The sequence below is a fragment of the Canis aureus genome, chromosome 3, assembly GCF_053574225.1.
Source record: "Canis aureus isolate CA01 chromosome 3, VMU_Caureus_v.1.0, whole genome shotgun sequence".
Taxonomy (NCBI): Eukaryota; Metazoa; Chordata; class Mammalia; order Carnivora; family Canidae; genus Canis; species Canis aureus.
In genome coordinates this window covers 40014042-40041914 of record NC_135613.1, presented here as the reverse complement: position 1 = coordinate 40041914, position 27873 = coordinate 40014042, and positions in this window count along the sequence as shown.

Genomic DNA, 27873 nt, shown 5'->3' with positions numbered 1-27873 from the left:
ATAGAAAATGCTGGCTATTAAGTTTTTATTTGGGGGCAGAAACAATAATTAAATCAATAGTTTTTAGACTTTTTCTCCAACCCTTTCTCTCTTCCTGCTCAAAAGGTCCTGAATTTTAATTTAAAAAATATTTTATTTATTTATTTGAGAGAGAGAGGGCATGAGCAGGGGGAGGGGCAGGGGGAGAAGCAGACTCCCTGCTGAGCGGAGAGCTCGATGCAGGACTGGATCCCAGAACCCTGGGATTGTGACCAGAGCTGAAGGTAGACCCTTAACCGACTGAGCCACCCAGGTGCCCCCCAAATTCCTGAATTTTTAAAGAGAGTGGATCTCAGGGTATGTTTTTAGGTTTCCTGAATGGAGTTGGTTCATGGGGATGCCAACTGCTCTACAAAGAGAAGAGCTACAGGGCATGGCAGGAGAAGGTGCAGGGAGAAGGGAGGGGTAGCCGCAACTATAGGGAAAGGCACATTGGGGAAAAGAGAGATTTCCAAGCATGAGTTCGAGGAGGTTCTACTTTGTGATATGAAGCATAAACTGCCCACTCCATCTCTATTAAGAAGCCTCTGGTTAAAGACTGTACTGCCCTTCAATAGCTTTGGAGTGTGGTTTGTGGTACCCATTGATAGCAGGCTCCAGGATAAGTGGCTCAAAGGAGCTCAGTTACATTCAAATTACTTTCCAGGCTCTGTAGTGGGCAGGGTTACTCTGTATTCTCTGTCTATTGGCCCCTATGATGAACTGAGCAGACTCACGGGAGTGGTCATCAGCTGGCATTCTGGATTGAGTTGTTTTGAGGGGGATGAAATTGGTGATGGTATGGATGGGTGAAGGCCATGAAGTTCCATTGTGGACTCTCAGATCCGAAGCCTTTGAAGCATTTCAAGGAAAGGGTAATGTTTTTAAGATGTCCTTCTCAGCAGTACATGTAGGGTTGGGGAAATGTCAAGAAGGAAGAGTTCAGAGGGCTACTTTAGTTCTATAGCATGTGATAGATGGAAGTCCCAGTTGTCTGACAGTAAGAATAATCAATGGACTGTTCTCTGGGTGTCTTGGAAGGAGGTCTGCACAGGGTAGGGGGAGGATAGAGAGAGTCCGAGCCAGGAGTCCTGGCTCTGCCACTGTCCTGTGACTGCCATGCAGTCTTTCTGCTTCTCAGGTCCCTCTATGTTAGAGGGGAGTCAATAGTGTCAACTACAGGGCCCCAGAAGATCTATAAGCTACCATGATGTTGCACTGTATGCTGTAAAATGCTGTACGACCGTACAGCGTGATACACATATGACAAAGCTCTAGGCTTCACCTTGGCTCTTATGCTTCCTGCCTTGGTGACTTTGGGTACCTCATGTGACCTCTCCGAGCCTCAGCTTCTCTGAAGGAAACCGGGGCAGCAATACTGACTCTGCTAGGTTGTTTTGAGTGTCCAAAGTGTAACGCTGTCAAGTGTTTCATAAAGTGTACAGTGCTATCAGTGTAAAGGCCTATTGTAACTGCTTTTACTGCTTATGGATTTTGGTATTGATCTCATGTAGATTGAAGAAAAAAATGGAGCCCTTATATTAAACACCACATAGGGCATAGAGCTTTTTAATGCCCTGTAACACTCATTTCCAGTAAGAAGAAGAATGTAAGCCTCTCTGAAATGAAACACTCTTCCAAACCATTTTATTTGAACTTAATTTTACTATGTGGCTAGCGTGGGCAGAGTTCTGTGGGTAATACATGACTCACCCCTCAAGCTTTTTCAACAACAGTGAAAAGTTACAGCTATTTGATTTCCCCAATAAAGAGTTATTAGCAGTAATAATCCCAGAGAATATTAGGTTAGGTGCTGTGGTTCCTGGTCTCAGGGAGGCTTGAGTACAGTAAATACTTCACCATAACTCACCAGCTAAACAGAACAGATGCAGAGCCCTGGGGCTCCAGGCCCTGACTGTGGCTGCCTCACTGAATCTGCCCACTAGCCTCTGGCTTGGTCATCTTAGCTTGGGAGCTACAGATCTGAACTTATATGGCCTGCTGGACAGAGGACCCTGCAAATCCCTAAACAGAACATATCCCAAACTGAACAAAGCATCTCTTCCTCAGACCCACTCCTCCTGCTTGATTACCTGTCTGCTTAGTGACACCACCATCTCCCTAGTTCCAGAGATTCAAGATGGTAGCATCTCAACTGATCTTACTCTCTCACTATCCAAGGCCAATCAGGACTGGACTATGGCCAGCCAGGAGCATCATCTTGCTGACTTTGGAATTTGTCATGCCTTTTCCATTATCACACTCATTGTCCCATTTCAGGCCCCTGTCCTCAGGTGGACCATGGAAGTTTTGCTTGTCTTTACTAATCTCATCCAGATCTAGTTGCTCTGCCCACCTTGCTTGTCCTTCCATATGATCCACTCTCCATTCCTCCGCCATTCTGATCTTTTGAAAACACAGGTCTGAACATCCCAGTATCCTGCTCGTAAGCCATATACTTGTAAGCTCCCTTCTGCCTATAGAATAATGTTTAAATTCCTTGGCCTGGCATTCTAGGCCCTCCACCATCTGATCTTTTTTGATCATTCCCTGAACCTTGTTCCTCAGTTACACTCAACGACTTGCTGTTTCTTAGACATTCTTTCTTTCTTCTGTTCCTTTGTTCATGCAGTTTTCTCCACATGTCAGATCTCTTCTAGGAGGAGTCCCTTAGATGAAGGTAAATGCCTTTTTAACCTACACATCTACAGAGCTTTGTGAATCTTGTGTCAGCTCTTATTATATTCGCTGGACCATGAAATATAAGTGTCACAGATGGGGGCAGCACAAATGATACTTTCTCAGAGAGGTAACTTCTTAACTCTCCCTTTAAAGTATATCATCCCCATAGTTTGGCTATTGTGGACATTGCTGCTATAAATATTGGGGTGCAGGTGCCCCTTCAGATTACTACATTTGTATCTTTGGGGTAAATACACAGTAGTGCAATTGCTGGGTCATAGGGTTTTCAACATTTTGAGTGACCTCTGTACTATTTTCCAGAGTGGCTGCACCAGCTTGTGTTCCCACAAACAGTGTAAGAGAGTCCCCCTTTCTCTGCATGCTCATCAATATCTGTCATTTCTTAACTTGTTAACTTTAGCTATGTCCACAATAGCCAAACTATGGAATGAGCCCATCCATATGGACTGATGGACAGATGGACAGATGATGGTGTCTATCAACAGATGAGTGGATAAAGAAGATGGGATACACAATGTAATACTACTCAGCCATCAGAAAGAATGAAATCTTGCCATTTGCAATGACATGGATGGAACTAGAGAATATTATGCTAAGCTAAATAAGTCAATCAGAGAAAACAATTATCATATAATCTCACTCGTATGTAGAATTTAAGAAACAAAAGAGAGGATCATAGGGGAAGAGAGGAAAGATAAATAAAACAAAATCAGAGAGAGAGAGAGAGAGACAAACCATAAGAGACTCTTAATTAATTGTAAGAAACAAACAGGGTCGTTGGAGAGGTGGGGGTGGGGAAATGGGGTTAAGTGGGTGATGGGCATTAGGGGGCATGATGTGATGAGCACTGGGTATTATATAAGACTGATGATCACTGACCTCTACCTCTGAAACGAATAATACATTACGTTAATTAATTGAATTTAAAAAGCTGTATTATCCCCTACTATGCTCATTCATAGAATCTCATTCTTCTCTTAGGTAACACTTAAAATTTTGTATTTGTGTGTATGCTTGTCGCTTAATATCTGTCTTACCTATTGCACTGCAAACTGCTTCTAGGAATGGATCATGCTACTTTATGTCTGTCACCAGGGTTTACCCAAAGTGCCTGTCTCAAAGCATGTGTTAAATAAACAATAGTTAAGCCAGTAAACAGATGAATGCAATGTCTGTAACCCTACCTAGATGGTCAACTCCTTGATGACATCTCTGGATTTCACCATTCCATCTATCATGGTCCTGCCAATAATAGGTGCCCAATGATAACTGAATTGGATTTTAATTTTAGGTCTTCATTTCTTTCTGTTGACTGAGGAAACTAACTGTGGCTGATTTTTTGGCCTTTTGATTTGCCCATGAAAGAAAAGTGATAAGAAAGTATGCCATTAGATAGTCTTTGCTTGCATTCTAGCAGATTTCCATATAGGAGGCCCCCAACACGCTTCCCAATAAAAAAGCCTTCTCATGGTAAAGCAGATCAACAAAGTAGAAAGATAATTAACAATTTCTGACACGAGTCTTTTTATACTGCTACTGTCAAGGGTAATCATGTTGGTTTAAGGGAGACCTTTTGCCTAGATTCTAAGAGTTCACACATGAAAATGTTAGGCATGGATTCTGGCTGTGAAATAAACATGTGCAGAAATTAATATATGTGTTCAAATTGTGGATGACCCGTAGCTTTAAAGAACACAGGACATAATTTATTTGTGAATTAATTGATTAGACAAATTGTCCAACCGTTCACCTATTTGTTTTCTATTTTGTTCTTTCATTTTTCATTCACTCATTTGTTCGCTCATTTGACAAGTATCAGAGCAGTAAATATGGGCTTAGTAGAGTGAGGACTTTAAGCAAAAACACAACACATACTGGTACCAGTCCTTAGCAAGATCTTAGTGTCCCTACAGAGATCACAAAAGGCTTCATGGAAAAGTACATATGAAAAACATGATTCTTCCCTTTGATGAATAAAGAGCTAAATGGGATTTTCATTTAGTAATTTTATGTTGCTCCTCTTTCTTGGATCTACTTGGTTGTTAACCATATTGTGTGTTTATGTGTGTGTATAAGCCATGTATGTCAGTATGTGTACATTTATGTAAGTGTGTATATGTATGTGGTAAACTAGCCAGGCCTAAAATCCAGTTGTGAAAGAGAAATGGAGAAAAAAAAAAAAAAAAAAAAAAGAGAAATGGAGGAAATTAAAATTTCCTAGCTTGGGTCACTCAACCTTCTCCTCTCAAAGAGTGTCTAAGCCTGCTGGCTTCAATCATTATTTCTGTTGTCTTTCTTTTTTTTCCTTAAATTTTCAAACTTTTATTTACTAGATACATGTGATTAATATGTCAAGATGCAATCAACATACAACTAGCTGTGGGCATTACTCTCTATGCATATGATCCTCTCAGATACACAAGAATCTACCAATACCCAGGTAAAGAGAGTTGGCACATGTTCAAGTCTCTAAACTGGCAAGCAGGGTTTCCTAGAACCTTTGGCCCAGATCAGGTCAAAGCAGGTTGTGAACAGAATATGATGCTAGGTATGCCTGAAATACTTCAGGCCCATCAAATAGTGTATAAAATGACGAGGTGAACACCCATGTGCCCACCATCAGCATGAGAATAAAATGCCACAACTATAACAGAAAGCCTCTCTTTATCCTTCTTTTAATCACATTCCTCCTGCCCTCACCACACCCCCTCTCTCCAGTGCCCCTTCAGGCAATCACTCTTCTGGATTTGCGTGATTACTGCCAGCCTGCCATCATTTTCCAAAGGCCATAGGGTGTAATTTGGTTTGTATGAACTTTAGATTCAGTTACTCAGCAAGGAGAATTTCCACTTCTTTCGGATATTCTTCCTTGGATTATCACCAAGTTCCTTTTTTATTAGTTGATCTGACCCTCTGAAGATAATTTAAACTTGGCTGGGGTATGTAAGTAGGTGGTTTCCACTTGAGTATGTTCCACAGAGACCATGGTCAAGCATCCCATTAATTCAGTTCACTTATTGTGGATAGCAATAAAGATTGGGAGGAACCAGAGTGATGCAAAATGGGTTGAAAACTGGGTTATTAATCTTGGGGAAAGGCTAATGAAGAGAAATTTGGGGAGTGTAATTGCCATCACACTATTTTAGGGACTCATTCTCCTCCATATGCCTGACACCTAATTGGTCATCAAGTGTTCCCAATTACATTTCTTAAATATCTCTCAACTCTGTGGCTCCCTCTTCAACATATACATGGTGCCTTTGTGTATTGAGGCTCTTAATGCTCTGGCCTGTTCTGTGAGAATAAGTTCTTCTTAATTCACTTTATGATTCTGCTCTCTCTTCTTTAACTCCATTCCTTGCACTGAACCCAGAGAGATCTTTCTAAAAACACAAATCAGAGTACTTTACCCCATTTTTTTGGGACACATGTCAGCGGCTTCCCATGGCCTTCAGGATAAAAACCTAGTCTTCACTGTTGGGGTCCCTGCCTACTTCTGTGCTTTACCCCTCCATCTCTCCCCGCCCCCCATATTGCTTCAGTCACTTTGAGTTCCTTTTAGCCATCTTCTCTCATGTAGATATGCTGTGCCTGCTGTGAACTCTACTTGACCTTCAAGGCTTAGGTCTACTGTCATTTCCTCTGGGAACCTCTCCTTGTTTGCTCCTAGGTTCTTATAACACCTGCAGACTCTTTCATCTTTGCACTCATTAAGTTGCCTTATGGGGTTTCACTCATCTTTCACTTTGGACTACAGGCTCCTTGGAAGGGGGGACTAGTGTCTACTTCTGAACCTTAGCACCCCCATCATGTCTGGTCCAATCTGTGTTTGTGAAATGGATGCATACGTGTGTATCTGAATTGAGAGGAGGAGAGTGGGGGGATCATTCCCCCACCCCAGTGGAAGCTTCTAGTGGGGTTTTTGACTGTTTCATTCTTTGATGTAGCCCCTGCACTGAGAACCATGCATGGCATACAACTGGCACTCAATAAACAGCTGATGAGAAAATGAACTAAGATAAGATTTTTTTCTGTGTGACTCCAAAGGGTAGAAGTTTGACAGTGGGTAGAAATTCCAGGGAGATTATCTAAGAGACCCATTGTAGCCCTGTAATTAACCAGCAGGAGGCTCCGTCCTGTGTAAGCCTTAAACAAAAAGTCAGGTTTGGCAGCATGGCTCGTACTCCCTTTTTACTAGGTAGCTAGTTTTCTTTTCTTTCTTTCTTTCTTTTTTTTTTTTTTTTAAAGATTTATTTATTTATTCATGAGAGACACAGATTGAGAGGAGAGGCAGAGACACAGGCAGAGGGAGAAGCAGGCTCCTCGCAGGGAGCCCGATGCGGGACTCTATCCCGGATCCGGGGATCACGACCTGAGCCAAAGGCAGGCGCCTAACTGCTGAGCCACCCAGGCAGTGTTCACCTGGGTAGCTAGTTTTCAACACACAGTCTGCAGACCACCTGGGAAGCCCCTGCACAAGTCATCCAGGGTGTATATTAATATTGTGTGTCTCTGGCTGAGTCAGAATTTTGGGGGTGGCTCCAGGAATCTGCATTTTCACCAGTTTCCACTTCCTGTAGACACTAGGAAGCTTCAACAATGGCACGAGCTACTCTAGAAGGGTAGTGAAGATTCCATCACAGTGGGAGATCTAGAAGAGATTGGGTCTTCTAGGTTGGGTAACACTAGGCATGTGTCTGACTCTCCCACTATACCCCCTAAATAGTACTTGAAATAGCACACAGTGTAGGCATTCAGTACAGTTTGTTGAAAAAAAAAAAAAAAAAGAATGGGTTCAAAGACTTGTTCAAACAAATTTAAATTAGCACACATAAGGAATGTTAAGTGCTCATTCTTTATATACTTAGGAAAGACAGAACAATTTATATGAACCAACAGCTAGATCTGGTTATTTTTTTGGACTTGGAAATTCCTTTTCTATTCTCAAATAACACCAGAGATATGAAGTCATTAAATTTCTCCTCTAACATTTCTTTTTAAAGTCACATTTTTTTGCATTACATTTGCATTACAAATTGCCAATAAGGAGGAATCTCTTAAAGTTCACTTAAAGTTGACCTGGAAAAAGGAAAATGGAGCTTGAAATTGAGGAACCACAGTTATAACAACCTTAATCAATTTGCAAAACACTCACCAGAAAGAGGAAGTAAAGATATATAAACATGGTGCAGACAACATAAACAATTTATTTCATTTGGCAGAAGATACCTTTAGGGAGAGTAATAGAGGGGCTTGTTCCTCTCTGTTTGTCATGTTTTATCTTTAGCACTTACAAAGCATTGGCATTTTCAAGGCACTATTCCGATCACCTTGACACTTTCCTGCCTGGGATCTTCCTTTCCAATCAATAGAAATAGCAGCAGCAGAAAGAATAAAGAAATCCTTGTCAGGCTGGGGTCGCCTTTTCAAAATAAACTGAGAGAAATTCCTGACTCTCATGTTTGCAATTTTCAGCAGGTGACCACAGATTCCTCTAAGAATATACTTTTTGACCTAGTAAGCAGATAACCATTTTTATCCTTCTGGCTTTAATGCATTTTAATATCTGCCATTTTCTATTGATTTGGATGTGTAAAGGAGATGATTAAAATGCTGTCATGGTCATTTGGTTTTCAAGGAGATAGTCTGAGGTATCACTGAATATTACCTCCTTGTACCCCATCTCTTTCACTTAATGGGGAGGACCCTCTGTAAAGCAGATTGAATGGTGACCCCTCCCAAAAATATATAACTATTCAGCACCTGTGTATGTGATCTTATTCAGAAAAATGGTCTTTGCAGTTGTAATGAAGTTAAGGATCTCAAGATTAGATAACCCTGGATGACCCAGGTAGGCCAATGACAAGTGTCAGTGGAAGAGGAAGAGACAGACACGGCGAGAAGGTGATGTGAAGATCAAAACACGGATAGTGATGTGTCTACTAGTCAAGGAGGATTAGGGTTGCTGGCAGCCACCAGAAGCTGGGAGAGAGGCACTGGACTGTTTCTCCCTCAGAGCCCCCAGATTGGCAGTCACCTTGACTTTTAGACTTCTGGCCTATGAGAGAATACATTTCTGTTGTTTGAAGTCATCGAGTTTGTGGCACTTTGTTATGGCCATCCCAGGAAACTGATCCACTATGAGTTGGACCCAGAATCTCCGGCTTACTGCCACCCCAGTCTGCTCTAAGGCTATAGTTCTCCTAAAGTGTGAAGCCTCCTGCTGTAGTGTTCTGAGGAATCTTATTCCACAGTCTGTGCTGGTCAACTAGACTTTGAGGACAACCATGGCCATGTTGGGGTGGGGAAAATCGAAACATAGCTGACATTTTTCTGGTCACTTATTTGTCAGGTGTGCTAAGAAATGTACATGCGTGCATTTTTTTTGTCAATGTTCACAGTAGATCTCTGAAGTCAGTTCCATTATTTTCTTCCATTTTGTAAATGAGGATACAGAGGCTCAGAGGACTTGTCTAGAACATGTTCAGACAATTATAGGGTTGAGAGGAGGGCTGAGCTTTGAACCTGAGTCAGCCTCACTCCAAAGTCTTCTCTCCAAATTATTCAGGATTTCATGGAAAACAGAGAGCTCTCTGAAGGCCAGAGCCATGCTAAGTAGAGCTTTAATGTTCATGAAAGCATTTCTGGAGATCTGTGCAACTTCTTAGATTTTAGAAATCACTCTACTCAAGAATGGAAGTGGACTAACTTGCTCAGGATGAGTGGCTCAAATCTGATTTTTTAAAAAAGATCTATTTATTTATTTGAGAGAGAGAAGAAGAGAGAGAGTACGAGAGCCTGCAAGTGGGGGAGGGGTGGGGGAGGGACAGAGGGAGAAGGAGAGAGAGAATCTCAAGCAGACTCCCCACAGAGCATGGAGCCCAACATGGAGTTTGATCTCATGACCCTGCGATCACGACCTGAGCCAAAACCAAGAGTTGAATGCTTTACTGAGTGAGCCACCCAGGCGCCCCTCAAATTTGATTTTTATTTCCCAGATGATGTTATAAAAAATTATTATTGACACTGTTACAATTTCCTTCAAGTCATGGGATATTGAGATTGCTCATGAGTAGATGAAACTACCAACATTACATTTCAGAATCTATTTGGTTTATGAATTACTTTATATTGAAAAATGTATCCTATGCTAGAAAAAAATGTTGGTGAAGTCTCTGTGTAGGAAGGATTTTTTAAACTTAAAAGTAATGGAAGGAATCATAAAGGAAAACTAAGATAAAATTTACCTAAAAACTAATTAATAACTGTATGTCAGAAAATATTTTAAACAAAATTAAAGGGCAGACAAACATCTGGAAAAATACTTGTGGCAAATATAAATAAAGACATAACAACCTAAGTGTATAAAGATGTCAAGCACATTGAGAAGAGAAATAATATTATTTCCCAATAGATAAATGAAGTGAGGGAAGAGTGAGATGAATTATGGTATGTCATGTGATAAGACAGTAAGTAACTGTCTAAATGATATTTAGGAAGGGTATTTATTTTTTTTTATTTTTATTTTTTTTTTACATTTTTATTTATTTATGATAGTCACAGAGAGAGAGAGAGAGAGGCAGAGACACAGGCAGAGGGAGAAGCAGGCTCCATGTACCGGGAGCCTGACGTGGGATTCGATTCCGGATCTCCAGGATCGCGCCCTGGGCCAAAGGCAGGCGCCAAACCGCTGCGCCACCCAGGGATCCCAGGAAGGGTATTTAGAAGCAGGAAGATTCTCATTAAGAAATGCTTAAAAATGCTAAAAAATGCTAAATCCACATAAAATATGTTCTGTTTAATAATGAAAGATAGCGTTTATTTGGGGTTCCTCATACACGGAGCACTATGCTGAGTCCTTTCCATGTCTTATCTCACTGAGTCCCTAAAACAATCTAATGAGGTATATACTATTACCATGTCCATTTTATATTTGAGGACACTAAGGCTAAGAGAGGTTGAGTCACTTGCTCGGTGTCATTCAACAAAGTCATGACATAGGGAGGATTTGTATTCCAGGTCTCTCTGTCTCCAAGATACTGTAACACTTCCTGTTTATACTGTAACCCACTTGGTGCTGGGATCATGCCTTATTTATCTTTGTACTCTCATAGAACCTTGCAAATAATTAATTTTGCTACATTGTGTGAGGGAGAGTTATTTGCTTATTGGTTAAGAGACTAGTTCCTACCATCAGACAGATCTGGGTGGCCCTGGACAATGAAACTGCTCTCAGCCTCAGTTTCTCCATCATAGTCAGTCATGGTAGGGGTTCAGTGAATTCGTATGCTTGGGGGCTCAATGTGGTGCTAAGGACACAGAATGTATTCTGAAAATGGCAAGTGACACTGAATTGAATGGTGTCACACCTTGTTGTATAATAAGGAAAAACTATTATCTTAACAGTTGGTATAGATATTTTTCTTAGGGAGGAAAACTTTCTTTAGGAAAAGAACCTTGATGACTCACTAAGGGTATTAGAGATAAAGGGTGTGAGTGTTGTTGTAAGCCCAACACCTCCCTTCCCCAAGAAAAGGGGAACGGTTCAAACAGTTGCATCCAGAAAACGAGTTTTGTTTTGCTTTTATTTTTTTCTCCTGAGAAGAGAAAAAAGAGAAGAGTACAAAGGGGTAGAGAATCATGAAGGATGAGGCTGAGCTGGTGGGAAGGAAATGAATGAGTTATAAAAAAGTGGAGTCCCTTTTTGAAATCTTTGGCTGGTAAGATGGTCCAACGTTTTACGTTTAATGTGTAACATGACATTGTGTTGCTGCAACACCACTCCCTCCTGTTTCTTGCACAAGCCCAGCAAATTCTCCCAAAAACCTACTCACAAAACTCACAAAAGCTTTGTGTGAAGTTTTAAATAAGTAGAAATGACTTCTTTCATGACCTGGTGGACGTGGGTCTAGGTAGAGATGGCACTTACAAAGGGAGCCTGGATGACTATAAATAAATACAAACCTCCCTAAGGATCCTCAGAAATTGTCAGACTTTAATAAAGTAGCTGGGATTCACACGGACACAGTGGACTCTTAAACAACGTGATGGTTAGGGGTGCCAACCCCCACAGAGTAAAAAATCTACGTATAACTTTCAACTCCCCCCAGACATAAGTAGTACCAGCTTACTATGGACAGGAAGTCTTACCAGTAATAGAAACGGTAGGTTAGTACACATTGCGGATGCTGTATGTATCACACACCGTATTCTTACAATGAAGTAAGCTAGAGAAATGAAAATGTTACTATGACAATCGTAAGAGAAAATATTGTGTGTAAAAAATTGCTTATAAATGGACCTGTGCAGCTCAAGTCTACTTTGTTCAAGGGTCAACTGTATGTGGAGATACATAGAGGGGACCCCTATTGATATTTTGTTTACTCCTGTTGCCTTACTGGTTTTTGCACATGATAAATGCTCAGTAAACATTTGTTGAATAACTGAGGAGAACAATGGAAAGCATGTCTGTGTGGCTCAGACTCTAATTACAAAGGCATTAAGAGAAGGGAGAGACCCATGAGTTAGGGGAAAGTGAGAGAACTTTGTCCAGAAGCTATCACTTCTGACGCCTTGGGGAGCTGACCCAAAAGTGAGCTTTGCTGTGGTCACTGGATTGACAGAAGCACATGAGCAGAGAGTATTGGTGTAGCCAGCCAACTCTGTGCCCCCTTAGAATTCGGAATTGGGCTTATGGGCACCCCTGGAGGATGCTTGCATATTATTGGGGTGTAGTCAGAAAAAGATCATGCTGTTGCCATCCCTGAGGAAAGAGGATCAGTGGGTTCATTTTGGACGGGAGCAGATAACTCCCAGATCCAGATGTGGGTGGCCTGGGCATGACCCAAGAGGAAGGGGATCGCTGAGAGCCTGCATGTGCAGAGACGACAGGATTTAGCCTGGGAATGGTCAACTAGCCCGTTGCCCAGGAAAGGGCACCTTGGACGCCTCTCAGTTGGAAGATATTATCTCCAGATGGAGTCCTCTGCCTGCTGGCAAAGTCACCAGCATTATTTGGTAATATTTTGATGTGCTATTTATGTGGAAAGGAGTTTTATTGACATATCTTTCACATCATGCACAAACAGTTCTAGCTTTTCCTTCTGAAAGGGACTGTAGCAATGAAGATGGCAAATCTTGGAAAGGCATGAGGGGGCAAAGAGTGGGCTGGGCCTGGGCTCCTGCCCAACACCATGTGTCCTGGCTGAGTCCTGATTTGCATTCAGGCTGCATCCCTGGTTGGTGAAACTGGACTCGCTTGTCGTCCTGATGAATCTGGCAAAAGCTCCAGACGAGGGGTGACAATGAACGGGACAACACTGTGGAGGGCAGGGACGGGAGGGGAGGGCTTCGGGGAATTACCCAGGAGTTTCGTGTCATGCATTTGCCTGTTCATCATCTCCATTCGGGAAACAACAAGAAAAGCAAGCAAAGAGGTTCACATTATGTTAGTGACCCCTGAAAAAACTTGCACATCTCTGCTGGGAAATGTGTGCCTTTCCTTGGTATGGCATTTATTTTAAGCATTTAGCTTCCCCACACAGTGGCAAGCTCATTTACCCATTTTCTTTCTTTCTTTCTCTCTCTCTCTCTCTCTCTCACTCTCGCTCCCTCTCTCTCTCTCTCATGAAATCACTTTAGTCAGCACAAATTTGGAGGCAGAACCAAACCCAGTAATAGCATATCTCATGCTGCTATCAATTTTCCGCCAGAAGAACATTTTGGGACACAAAGTCCTTTGTCTATTTCCAGAAGCTCGATTCAATGACATTACATGAATGACTACAACACTATAGCGTGTTCTGCACCGTTTCAAATTGTAACCTAAAAAAAAAAAGGAAGAACTTGGATCGTAGCCAGAGCGTAATGATTTCAGTTCTTAAGAAAATCCAGCAACCATTACACCACATTCAATATTTTCTTGCTATGGAAATTTAAGAATCGACTCTAATCAAATAGCAACCCCACCACCCCATCCTCCATTTTGCTAGGGTTCCTGTTACTAGCAGGCCTCCCACGTCTGTTTTGGCTTAAAAAAAATAAATAAGTTTACAATATGTTTTTAAAAATTGGGCTGAATCAGACAATTGTATATTTTGGAAAATGAATGCAAAATGTAAAACAGACTAATCATGATTCCAAATTCAATCTTCAGGGCCCTAATTGATCCCATCCCAAAGGTAACATTCTATCTTAATTGACATGCGAGATGGTTACAATTATGTAAAATAAAACTGGGCCTGGTGGAAACTCCATGTTTTCTTATTGAACAGGGGATGGCCAGGTTTTATAATAGTTGATTGCAAAAGGATGCAACCACTTTGCTCATATTTCCTATTTTGGTTTGGCCGTTGTACATGTGCAGTGAAGTCCCCTTCCCTTTCAATAAAGTATGGGTATCAAGGGGAACCCGATGCCATTATATTTTCCTTGGGGTTGGGAGGCACTTAGAGAAAGGGTCAATATTTTCGATGGCCATTTCATAAGTCAGTTAAAAAGAGGGAAAGAGAGGGAGAGGATGAAACCGAGCATTTTTCATATTTGTTGGCAGAGTGATTTTTCTGTGTGATTGTGACCACACGCATGAGCCTGTGCTCTGCATCGATGGGAAACAGATGGTAGCAAATGGGTGCAGGGTGTGCGGAGATCCCAGAAGCTGGGCCCACGGGAGGGACCACAGCCCTCCCGGGACTTGGTAGAGTCCGAATAATAATGCTCACAAGGGGCCCTCACCGCTCTTGGACCCCTGCACCCCTGCAGGCCTCTCTGCCTTGAGCACCCTGGATTGGAGGCCAGGTCTCCCTGGAGACGCTGGACATTGAGGAGGCAGGAAGGCAGGAGGTCTGTTTGTGCGATCCGGGGGGGTGGGGGCAAGGCCGCCTTGGAACACCTGTGCCCCTTGGCATCTTGCTTCCCTGGGGAGGCGGACCAAGCGGGCCTCAAGCCTTGAGCATTGTGGTCAGTACTACTTGCTCTTCTGCCTGCCAATGCCGGCCAGAGGGATGCCTTCCTATCCCGTGTCCCCTCGATCCCTCTCTACCTCCCAGGGGTGTCTGTCTGTCCACGTCCCCGCTGGCCCTGACTTTGTTCAGGGCCTCGTCAGGTCTCTCCTGCATTGTGGCAGTGGATCTTCTAACCGGTCTCTGCCTCAGGTCTTGTCTATGATTCAGAGGCTGGAGTAATACAAACCTGACCGTGGGACCTCCCTGTTAAGCCCGCCCTGGTGCCCCAGGAGACTCAGTGAACGGAACAGGAGTGTGTTACTTACATAATCATTTGCCAGGCTCTACGGGCAGGGCCTTGGTAGCTTCGTGTTGGCCGAATGAAAAGGTCTTCCTTGAGCGTCTATACCGGCTCCCCCACCCACAGGACATCATACCAGTGTGCTTACAGACTTTGTCCTTAGCCAACTCTCAAGGCCTGAGCCAATTTTTACCTGGGCCCATATAGATAAATAACACAGTGAAAGAAGTACTCTTTGGGCAAACACTGCAGCCTGGACACACTTAGCTTCCCAGGAAGGACTTTGGACAATAATGATGTGATAAATAAAATCCGTTATATTTTGCTGTTACTCTTTGTAGACTATTAAGACCTTCAATCACCTTGTCCCACAGACTACCTTTCTGGAAGAGGAAATGGAAGCCTGACAGGGCTCTGTGGCATCTTAGGTGGTGAGAACTCAGCTGGGCAGGACTGAGAACCAGGGCTTCCAGCCTGAAGATCTTGTCCTGCGTTGGGCAGGAGCCCCAAGTTATTTGAGAAATAAACTCCCTCCATGGTACCTCCCTTATTATTATTTTTTAAAAGATTTTATTTATTTATTCATGACACACACACACACACACACACAGAGAGAGAGAGAGAGAGAGAGAGAGAGAGAGAGAGAGGCAGAGACACAGGCTCCATGCAGCGATCCCAGGTCTCCAGGATCACACCCCGGGCCGAAGGCGGCACTAAACCGCTGAGCCACCCGGCCTGCCCTAATGGTACCTCCTTTAATTCGATTTCACTTTCACCTGCCTCCCTCCATTCCTATTTTTATGTTACTTGTGCTCAAGGTCCCCTGTGGAGAGCCCTGTTTGTGAGAAACAACCCGGGACAAAGGAAGGAGAGTCAACTCTGGAGTCAGAAAGACCTGGGCTCAAATCTAAGCTCTATCATTTTGCTCTAGGAACCTGAGCAATTGACTTAGTTCTCTGAGTCTGTTTCTTTTCTTTTTGAAAGATTTTATTTATTCATTCGTGAGAGACACAGAGAGAGGTAGAGACACAGGCAGAGGGAGAAGCAGGCTCCCCACTGGGCAGGGAGCCTGATGCAGGACTCAATCCCAAGACCCCAGGATCATGACCTGAGCCAGAGGCAGATGGTCAACCACTGAGCCACCCAGGTGACCCCCAACGTTAAAAATATTTTATTTAAATTCAATTTGCCAACATATAGTATAACACCCAGTTATACTATTATCTCATCATGGGCCAACCTCACAGATTTGTCATGGGGACTGAATGAGAAAACTCATGAAAAGCCCCTGCCATGTTATAGAAACTTAATAAACATCCAGTCTTGTCCTTCCCACTCTTCTTGACACCCATCAAAATTCACTCATCCTGAGTTTCTGTGTTATACTCTCTGCCAGGTACTTAACACCACTGCATTTTCTCCCTCTTCGCTCATGCCTCCATATAAATTGTGCAGTTAAATAGGATCTTTCTGGAATAATTTATAATAACCTTGATTACTATGTATTATATAGCATAAGATAAATAATTTATTATATGTTTCTATTATATAAAAAATAGAAAAAAAAATTTCTTTTTGGTCAAAAAGATAAGGAAAATACTCTGGTAAACAGATGAAGTAGAAAGGATGTGCCTTCTAGAATCTTTAGGCTTTGAATCCTCATGCCCTAACCCACCAATGGATGTGTCTTTGGGAAAGCTGCTTAACCTTGGGAAGCCTTAATTCCCTCTTCTGTAAAATGAGGTTGATAATTTCCACCTCCCAAGGCTGCTGCTGTGTGGATGGTATGGAGTGAAGCTAGTCCCTTCCTACCACCTGGTACAGTCTGGGGCTATCAGATGTAACCCCAATAATTATTTGTTGAATTACATTGAATTTCTAAAGCCTAAAAGGTTGAGTTTTAAGGGGTGGTTGGTAGAGCAGGGGGAAGTTCACCCACACATGTGGCCTGGATCCTGTCATGTGCTAGGAAGTAGAAGTTCTGGATATATTCAGTGAGTCAAGGTGATCCGTTAGTGTCTACGCAGCCTGGGTATCAGCAGAATATATACATTTCACAGGAAACAAGATGATGTGATCTCAGCTAATAACTACAAGGGAGCTCCCAAAAGATCCTTAAGATGGAGAAGAAGGTATTTTTCTTTTGAGTGAACCTGATAGGATATTATATCCAGAAGGCAGTAGGATGTGAGATGGGCCTTGAGGGAAAGTGACCGGCCAGAGCTCCAAGAAGACCATGTTGACGGGAGGGCAGAAAGGCTGGGCTCTCTTGGAGCCTCCTGAAACACACCTTACAGTTTCTTTGGAGGCAAATTCTTAGTTGGGCAAGGGCTGGTGGGACAGCTGGCTAGAAAGGTCCATCATTGATGCTCACTTATGCTACTAGTTATTCCTAAACCCCAATGTCTTGGATGTCACTTTTCTAGTTCTACCATATTGGTCAAAGTGTTACCATAGGAGAGGGTTGATGAATAGCATCCAAACAGAAAAGCTATTGGTGGGAGGACACACCAGTCCCAACACCTGCTTCATTCTCAATCATTTCTTCCATTCTTATTTGAAGTTTACTAAATGCCAGGCATTGTCTTAGGCCAGTGACACAACAAAAGCAAATGTTTTCCATAGCTAAGGCAACATGTTCTCTCTCCCTCTACGTATTCAGTCTATGCTGTCGTAGCAATTTCAAGAGTAGCATCTTTGTGGTGGCTCCACACACTGGCTCTGGAGACATGTGTTCCCGTTTGACTTCCAGCTTGTATGTTTGTATATATCACTGTGGATATCACCGTGATAAACCAGACAGAGCCATGCTCTTGAGTCTACTTTCTAGTGCAAAAGTCAGTGAGTGTGTGCAGAGAAAAGCACAAATCACAATAGAGCCTCCTCAGTGCTATGACAGACATATCCGCGAACTGATGTGAGGGAGAACTGATGTGAGGGAGAACTGATGTGATGAAAAGGAGAATTGAAACCTGGTTGCAAAGTCAGGAAGACTTCTTGGGGGAAGTGACACCTGAGATGGGGTCTGGAGTTTAAGGCTGAGAGAGTAATTTGGCTGATGTGAAGACCTACTGTGTGCCAGGCATTGTTGCAGATAATAAGGTTATAGCAGTGAGGAACAAAAGCAAGTTCCTTCTCCCAAGAAGCTTTCATTCTAGTAGGGAGATAATGACAGACAGACAAAATGGCTACAAAGAACAGGAGATATTTTTGGAGAACAACATCTTATCCAGTGTGGCTAGAGCCTAGAGTCTAAGAGGGTAAGCAGAAGCAAGGAGAGGGTGGCTTGGAGAAACCTGGGACCCAGGATAAATTTTTCCCTAGGACAGTAGGTAACTGTTGAAGAGTTTTAAGCAAAAGAGTGACATTTCCCTTTTATTTTATTAAAAAAAAATTTAAATTTAAATTCAATTTAGTTAGCATATAGTATTGTTAGTCTCAGGGGCAGAATTTAGTGATTCATCAGTTGTGTGTAACACTCGGTGCTCGGTACATCACATGCCCTCCGTAATGCCCGTCACCCAGATACCCCAGCCCTCTACCTCCATTCCCTCCAGGAACCCTCAGTCTGTTTCCTGAGGCAAACCATGGGAGATTCTTAACTATGGGTGACATTTCCCTTTTAGAAAAGTAACTGTGGTCACAGATAGGAAAAATCATTTTGGCTACAGGTGGGAAAATGAATTGGAAGGAGGAAAACCGTGTGACTTTGGAAAAATTATTTGACCTCTCTGAGCCTCAATATCTTCATGGGTAAAATGGGCATATTGCCCATCTAATAGGGTTGCTGTGACCTTAAATAAGGCAAAATAAGTCAAATGGCTTCAGCATTACCTGGTCCTGTGTACTCTTCGTGTTTTAAGATAATTGGTTTTTAAGAAACCCAGGTGCCAAGGGGACTTGAGGGAGCAACTGTAGGAGAGGAGCGAGGGTGGGCTGCACTGGGCCAGGTTACGGACTGAGGTCAGGAGCAGACGTTGGGCCCCTGATTCAGAACGGAGCTAATAAGGGGGCTGTGTGTCTGAGGATTATTGCTAGGGTAGAAGTGTGGTGGTGGGTGGAGGGGGAGAATTGCTACTTTGAGACAAATACCATCCTTGTCACCTTGTCAAAGGAGAGAAAAGCCTTTGTCTCAGACGCACCTTCATGGGTGTGTTGGCTCATAAGGAGCCTCTGTGGCACAGCCAGGGAGAGCCGTGGGCCAGGACGTGAAGAGAAACCCCAATGGATCAGAAATAGACAGGGATGTGCAGGGTTGGGAGCAGACAGAGAAGAAAAATATGAGAGGAATCTAGGAAGAGAGTGGAAGCCAACAGTCACAGGAGGCCAGAGATTCTGAGGAGAAGGAAAGCAAGTGACAAACTTCTCCCTGCAGGTATGGCTGCGAGATTAGGGGAACAGGACCATCTGATCACCCGAGCGCCTGATGGTGACTCTTCCTATGCCATCCTCTGTGTGGTTCTATCAAGGTTCTCCTATATTCTCAGTAAACTGTTTGGGAGTGGTTTTGGGGGGTAAATCAAGGAAAAAGGTGAAACTGTGGGTTTGAGTTAGAACAGAGAGATGAGGACAGACACAGGAGGGGAAACACACGTGCTTTCTAGATGTAGCAGGAACAGAAAGTCTGAGTAACAAGAGATCAAAAACAAAAGCCGTAGAATCCATAGCAATCTTGGGGCGACGGTGAGATTTGATGAGGAGTGGAGTGGAGTGGAGGTCGTGTCTCGGCAATGTTATTAGACTCTCAAAGGACAGAGTGATCCTAGCGCATGCTTGAGCTGCATATGGTTCTTGTCCCAACCATCCCACCAAGCACAAGGACTTTGAGGAACTATATGTGGCCTTTTGGGGAAAACACCAAGCAAGTGCCCGAGTGAGAACCTTTATCCACATTTCCAAAATGTTACCTGGTCACCCACTCATCCATCCATCCACCATCCATCCATTTGTCCACCCTTCTGTCTGGTCCCCACACATCCAGCGTTTCTATCTCTTCCTCTCATTGATCTCTGGTGTCCAGACTGATAAAGTAAAACAAAACCAAAGCCAAACTCTCCCATCACTAAAATCCCCCAAACAAAACAGAAAGTCCCTTTCATCCTTTAGACTTTTCATGGAAAGTGTAAAACTTTTGACCTTTTGGGCCTCTTCCCATGTTTTGCTGGAGGAGATTCCTCACAGTTACGTGCACTGCCAACAAGATCATTCTGAACCAATGTGGTCAGCTTCTCCCTTCACAGTGCGATCTAGATAGGATTTGAGACTTTCAGATTTAATTAGAATCTGTTTCCCCCATTTTTAGAATCTCTTGAATAATATAAACTACATCTCTAATTCTCTTAGCTTGATCCGAATCTTTTGTATTTTTCCCTTAACTATTCTGACTGGTAATAGATACTTGGGAGATTTTGTCTTCAGCCATTAAAAGGAAACAAACAGATTTTTTTTTGGAAAGAATCCGCTTATATTTATTACCTATCTTCATTTTACTCGAAAACTATTTGGATATATCGGTCACTGAAGCTCCCAACCTGGCCTTGAGTATGTTGCGGTGAACAGGTCTTGGGATGACAACTCCATGAGTCTGATTCTGGGATGTAAACTCTAGGGTACAAACGCTTTTGAAAGTAGGTTGAAGCTGCTTTTCTGGAAAGGGGATCAGAATGTAGGAATCGATAGTGGGGGCAGGGGGAGCCTGAGGTTATAGCGCCCCGGCAGAGGCAAACCTGAGCAAGGCCATGTAGAGAGGCACCAGGAAGCCTTAATGATCGGCTTGGCTTCCTGTCCCTGTAGTCCACTAATCCTCCAGGTGCAGCCACTTAATCTACACCTGTGGGCTCAGCCAAGCCTCTGAATCTGGATTCAATCCTTTCCCCATTTAAAAGGAGTTTAATCTGGGTTGGGCTGTTAGTCCAATCAACCCAATGACTGGTTCCCAATGGCTGAGATTTGCATCTGAGTTCCCCTGTTTTCTCTAGGGCTTACCCCATCCTGACCTCCTGGTACTATGTCTGAAGTTCAGTTTCCTGGGAATCTGTTCTCCAGTCCAACCCCCCCCCCCCCCCCCCGCCCCCTCGCCCCCCTACAGACCACCCACACGGCTGGATCTTGCCAATGCTGTTGAGACGCTGCTAAAACCAGGATGTCACTTAGAGCTGAAGCTTCCAAATGTCAGTTGCTACCCGGCCTGCATTTTCTCCTGTTTCAAGCAACGTCTCCCTTTGTCCCCTTTCACCGGGGTTGCTTGACCTCTGGATGTGGGTCCATTTTCATCTCTTTATGTGGAAATTTCTATGAATCAGTCATTATACTAAATCCTGTGACCACAAAGAGGAATAAACACTATTCCTGTCCTCTGAGAGTTCTCAGCCTGGCAGAGAAGACAGACATGGAAAGCAAACACTCCCACTCAGAGGATGGAGTATATGCAGAATGCCAGGAAAAAACAAGGAAAGGGGTCCTGCTCCGGGAGGGTGCAGAGACAGTGCCACAGCTGAGGAAGTTTGAGCCTTAGAAACTGGGTAGGAGCCAACCGTGCAGGTAAGTTCGATGAGCATCGCAGTGAGGGAGCAACTAAAGGCGCATGCGTGTTTGGGGCATTTCAAGCAAATCTGGGAAGACTGAAGTGTGGGATGGGTGGGAGCCGAGGCTAGTGAACTGGGCAGGGGCCCGGCCAGTGATGACCTTGTATAAGATAATGACAATGACTCTGGCAGTGTTAAGAGACGGATTTTTTTTTAAATTTTGTTTATTTATTCATGAGAGACACAGAAAGAGAGAGAGGCAAAGACACAGGCAGAGGGAGAAGCAGGCTCCATGCAGGGAGCCCAACGTGGGACTCGATCCCGGGACCCCAGGGGTCAGGCCCTGAGCTGAAGGCAGAGGCTCAACCGCTGAGCAACCCAGGCGTCCCAAGAAGGATGTTGTTAACAACACCAGAGCCAATGTTCCTTTTTAGTACGTTGACATAATATTAACATGAATAACTTATACAATGACAATAGCTGCCGTTTATGTCCTCACATGAGTTTTTTAGGATGTTCCTGAGTGTTTCCAACACCCATGGTCAGATATTTGGAAATTGCTGGGTTAAAGTGAGTTCAGGGCATTTCTCAGAGCCTTTGATGGGTTCACGTGCTTTGCGACTGGGATGTGGCCAGAAGCACTCCTCAAATTATTTGACCACCACCTTCCCGCTCTTGCAATATTGTAATATTGCAGGGGACTATAGTTTCAGGTAACACACTTTGGGAACAGCCCTGGGATATTCTTTGCATCCTGCCTGGTTCAGAGCATTTATGAGCAGCCAATCCTGGGCTATAAGAAGACACCAGCTGCAGGAGGCTTTTAAAAGTGTAATGTTGCACATCATGCACCCTGCTCTGTTCTATCGTTCATAGCCTGCCTGAGACGTTAGGGCTAATCTCTTAGACGTTGCACAAGACTAAGGCTGCCAAGTGTTCACAGTTTCTGAAAGGGAAACATGGAGGAAAGAATCAAAATGGGAAGGGGTGAACTATGGGGGAGGGGGAGTACTAGCAGTGGGAAAAGTAAAATGGGGGAAGGAACTTTAGAGTGAGTAAAAAAAAAACCCAGTGAAAATCAGATAAGGAGTCTATTCCCATGTTATGGGACTAGAGACTTTAGATCTGAGCTTAAAACATGTGGGTAAAAATTACCAGTAAGTCAGTGATTCCCAAGCCCTGGAAAGGCAAGACCCTATCTATTAATTTTGTAAATCCATAATAGCGTCTGGTGTAGAACAGGTGCTCATTTATTGTGTTAAATGAAATTTAGGTTTTCCTCTGGGGTTCAGCTCTCTTTTAGTGGGCTTGCTGGTTTATGTTGACTGAAAAAATCACATTCCTTTGAAATTAATGGTGATCTTTGGGAAGAAGGATTGTGACTGACTTAACATTTTGTTCTTTCTTTTGATCTGTAATAAACATTTTTTTTGGTTATAATAAAGGTATTACTTTTATACAGGAAACAACAATAATTTTGTAAAAGGTGCATCCCGAATTCTCCCTCTGTGCAATGTTTATAGGTAGGAAGAATGGAAGGTTGAGGTGATAAGCTTTCATGGTGACTCAAATTAATCAACCCCAATCTGGCAGGGAAGGATGGAGATAAAGTTGAAGTCTTCGAATTTCACATTTCTAAATATTGAGGCCAGCTAGTACCTGGCATGCAGTAAATGTCTAATAAGTATCTGTTGAATGAATAAATATCAGGGAAGTCGGTGAAGCCTATTCATTTCCCCTTCTGAAGATCTTCTCAGTTAGAGAATTCCTTCTGGGGCATACCGGTGAGGGATGGGTGAGCCAGGAACAGGGTGCAGACAGGTTGAGTGACTTGCCCAGGTCACTCCCTACATTGGTAGGCCGGTTAGCAGAGCCAGAGCTAAACCCAGAGACCCGGGCCCACCCTGGGTCCAGGCTCTCCGGGGCCTGCAGGGTCAGGGTGCTGCCCTGCCGCACATTTGCACACATGTTGCTCTCCACCCACAGTAGTGTTTTTTGGAGCAAAAAGGTGCCTTGAACAGATCTTAACTACATAGAACAAAAGTAACTTTCAAAAAAAAAAAAAAAAACCCTCACACACTAGCACCCTTCCTGCCGGCCCTGTTGTGATTTTGCACTGAGGGTGCATTTTAATTGATGAAATGTGCTACACAGCCCAACCAAATTGAAAAGTAACAACCTTCACTTACCATTTGGAGATGTGACGGAAGTGCCAGAAGTTAAACTCAGAGGACTAAATGAAATAACAGAAGCTCCCTATCCTCTCTTGAAGAAGCTCATTAGTTTTTGCTTTCTCACATTCTGTTTGCTGTGGCCTGCAGCCAAAAATGGCGGCGGTGGAGATAATAAGTGAGAGTTAAAAATATGTGAAGAGTTGCTGGGCTGGGTGCAACCCCAGGCAGCTGGGGGAGGGGCTCAGGTAGGGGCAGGCTGGGAGGGCTGAGGAGGGGCAAGCAGAGGGGGAAGGAGGGCAGAGACAGGCTGAGAGAGAGAGGGAGAGAGAGAGAGAGAGAGAGAGACCCATACACAGAGACACACATCGTCGGGAGATGGTGAGACAGAGAAACAGAGAGGGCCAGAAACACAAGGGTGTATGAGAGACAGTGTACACACACTCAGAGACAGAAACACACAAACTAAGGTAGGGAGGCAGAGAGACAAAGAGAGACAGAGAGACATAGGAGATGGAATATGCTCCGAGCAAATATTTATGCCAATTGGTATGGGTTCAAAGGTCAAGGCCATGCTGTGGGGAAGGGCAGGTCGGGGTCAATCACATCTTGTTGCTTCCTCTGAACGCTCTACCCACAGCAACAAGTAGACACAAGGGGAATTAGACTTAAGGTGAATTTTGAGGGCAGCCATGAGAATGACAAGTAGGGGGGAGAGGAGGTCTCAAATGAGACTGGCCTGGCACCAGGCAGGCATCCTAGTCTATAGTTACAGTTACAAGGAGGAAGCCTTCCCATCCTAACCCCCACTTATCAGATAAATTGAGGGGGCCCTGAGGCTCACCCATTAATCACCCAATCCCTGTATTTCCAGGCCTCGCCCCTGACCTGGGCAGACCAAGACCTTGCTAGGTAAGTGCTGTTTGACATCACTTGCGGTGGTACCCCTTCTCCCTTCCTGCTGCTTCTTGATGTCATACAGTTCACTCCTCTATTCAGTAAGTACCCGAGCATTGTGCTTTCACCAAAGCACAGTCTCTTTCCCCAAAGAACTTCCATTTTCCTGGGAGAAACGGAGAAGAACATCAGTGCCTCCACCCCGAGCAGAGCAGGGGGTCCCAGTTAGCTGTAGCTTGGGCCAAGCTTGTTATATGTACGAGTCTTTGACAAATGCCACAGTGTGCAAGCAGACTTGGGTTTGAAAGGAAATGTCAGAGAGCAAAAAAAAGAAAAGGAAAAGAAAGGAGAAAGAAGCTAGCATTTACTCTTGTGCCAGGCACTGTCACATATGTTATTTCATTGAATCTACAGAGTCACCCTGGCAGGTGGTTATTTTTATCCTTTTCTTTCTTTTCTTTCTTTCTTTCTTTTCTTTCTTTCTTTCTTTCTTTCTTTCTTTCTTTCTTTCTTTCTTTCTTTCTTTTTCTTTCTTTCTTTCTCCTTTTTCTTTTTTTTGTAGACAAGGAAATGGAAGATCAGAGAGGTTAAGGAACCAGTCCAAGGTACCTCAGCTAGTCAGTGACAGTCACTAGTCTGGGTCTGTCTTTACTGCCCCAGATTCCTCCTGGGGCTTGCGAAAGTCATCAACCGCTGAGGAGACAAAGGGCCACCATGAACATCGAGGCAGCCCCAGAACACAGCAAGGCTCTGGCTGCCGCCCACCCCTCCATAAATGTATTTTTTAACAATGAGGTTTTCTCTGCAAGTTAGTGATTTTATGGCTCTCAGCAAAAATCTGTGACACCAGATGTTAAATGCAGCAGGAGAAAGTTATTTTCATCATTGGTGAAATCTTGCACAGTGCACTGAGTCTGGTCACATATCTGACTTCAGGCAACATGTGATCTGATTTCTGTTCACAGAAAGAGGCTCGGCAAGGGCTGACAGCGATGTGAATGGCTGTTTGGGCCTCTGGGTATTGGGAGAGGGGACAGCTCAGTGTGCGACTTCACTTGTGCCTTGACTGGTAAACAACAGCTGGCTTATCTGTGGGACCAGACCCCTTAGCCAGAGACCCTGCAATCACACATGCTGGGGGCTTGACAACAGTATTTTTGAACTTGTCCCCATGGAGGCCATCATTCCTCAAGTCCTAGCTGGTTGTGTCATACTGACCCCTTTTCCAGTTCACTTCTATCCCCTCTGTCCACTTCCACCAATCTGTGCAATCTGTGTAGACTCTGGGGCCAGCAATCATGGACACAGAGACTATTAGATTGAACTACAAGAAGTTGTCATTATTTTTTGATAGGGAAACAATAGCCAAGTATTGGTAGTTGTATCCAGAGTGGTTTTTTCATTGTAAATTGAGGTGTTGTTGGTACCTGGATCACGGGGTTGTTGGAAGATTTAATTAGATAATGTTTATAAAGACACCAACGACATTAGTCAGAACATTGTAGGTGCTTAATAAATGGAAGCCAGGATTAGAGTATGGTTACTCTTGTCCCAGGCTCCTTATTCCACCTGCCCGCAAATGGGGTCTTGCTCCAAAGCCCTGCTCAGTGCTTAGTTGTGCCACTCCCCATGACTCGAGTCTGCCTGCAATACTCATCCAGCAGCTGGGTTCCCACCACCAAAGACAATGTCCAGCCCCATGTGAATCTCCTGAATGTCTACCTGCCTGCCTTTGCCAGGGTTCAGGTGGTCCCTTCTCTCCTGGGTTCCCCAAGCGTAGTCAGCTGCTGGACAGAGTCAGCTCCCTCAGCCCCTGTTCAGTGAGTCATGCAGGTTCTTGGTTTGCTTCCCATTGTATCTAGAAGAAATGAGACAGCAGGGTCTTCCGGGGGAGAGCACTGACTGCTCAGCCTGTGAAGTTCTGTAAATTTGTTCTTAGACTCAGAATGGAGCAGTGGTCAGGACAGATTGCCATAGCCTGGCTTCCAAGAGGGCAGTGCACGATCAGGGCCAATTTAGTCCTTTGCAATGAGAAATGGAGCTGCCAAGAGGAAAGGAATGCTGGGGTCAGTCCATGGTCTCCCTGTGGGAAATCTGCAGGGAAAGTTTATGGGATATTGCCTGAAGAGTGAATCTGAGAAAATGAGGCCAAACATCCTGAGGGATGATGAGGCCTGATGAGTCCACTGCCCCAGTCGAGTGCCCTGTCTGACAGCCAGCTGGAGTCAGAGATTAGTTTACTGATTTTCTTCTCTTGAGCAGGACCAGGGTAAAAAAAACAGTGCTTCCCCTTAAATGTGGTAATTTTTTCTCTTATCCCACTATGACCTCTCCCTTTTGGTGAACACCATTGTCTATCACATATGGTGATGCTATTGGATCTATTAACCATCTACTAGCCTCCTGAAGGGCACTTAATCTGTTTTACCTTCCTGAGAAGATCCAAGTCAGATTCAGTTTAATTCAATTCAATATGACCAATGTTTACTGTGCACCTACTACGTGCTAGGCCTGCCAATTTTCCAGGTCATATTAAATTCAATCTCTTCTATTAAGTTTAGTTTGACAAGTATTTAGTGGACTAGACCCTGTCCTAGATGCCAGGACTGCAGGGGTAGACAGTATACATACAGTCTTTATCTCATAATCTAGTTAAGGGGACTAGACAGGTAAATAAGTGATTACAAAACAGTGTGGAAGGGATAAGATAGGGAAGCATGAAGTGCTATGGGGAGTCATAGGAAAGGCATCTAATCTACATTTCTAGAGGGCTTCCTGGAAGAAGTGACATCTGCTCTAGGGCCTGAAAGATCAATAGGAGTAGAATAAAGCGTGCACATGCGTTTGTGTGTGTTTGTGTTTGTGTATCTGTGAATGTGCATGTGTGGGTGTGTGTAGGGGGTCACGCCGGAGACAGAATTAGGTGGGTACCAGGGATGAGGCTAGGAAAGTGTGCAGGGGTGAAAACCTGCAAGTTTTCGAAGCCCAGTTAAGGAAGTAGGACTTTGTCCTCCTAACAAGGGGAAGCTATTGAAAAGTTTTAAGCAGGGTCGTGAAGTAATCCTATTTGTGGTTTAGGAAGATCACTCCATAGCGAAGGCTTTGGGGGATTTCCAATATCTTCTACTAATACTTTTATAGATACATGTCTCAATATCGGCTTACATATGATTAAAATTTCCCCATGAATTATGGATTATCTAGTTTACTTCGTCCATTATTTCCAGGTTTCTGATGGCCTGGGGGAGGGGTTGGGGAACACTCTTTGTCACCCCATGAACTCTATTGCCTTTCTTTTCCTGCCTGGTGTTGCTAGA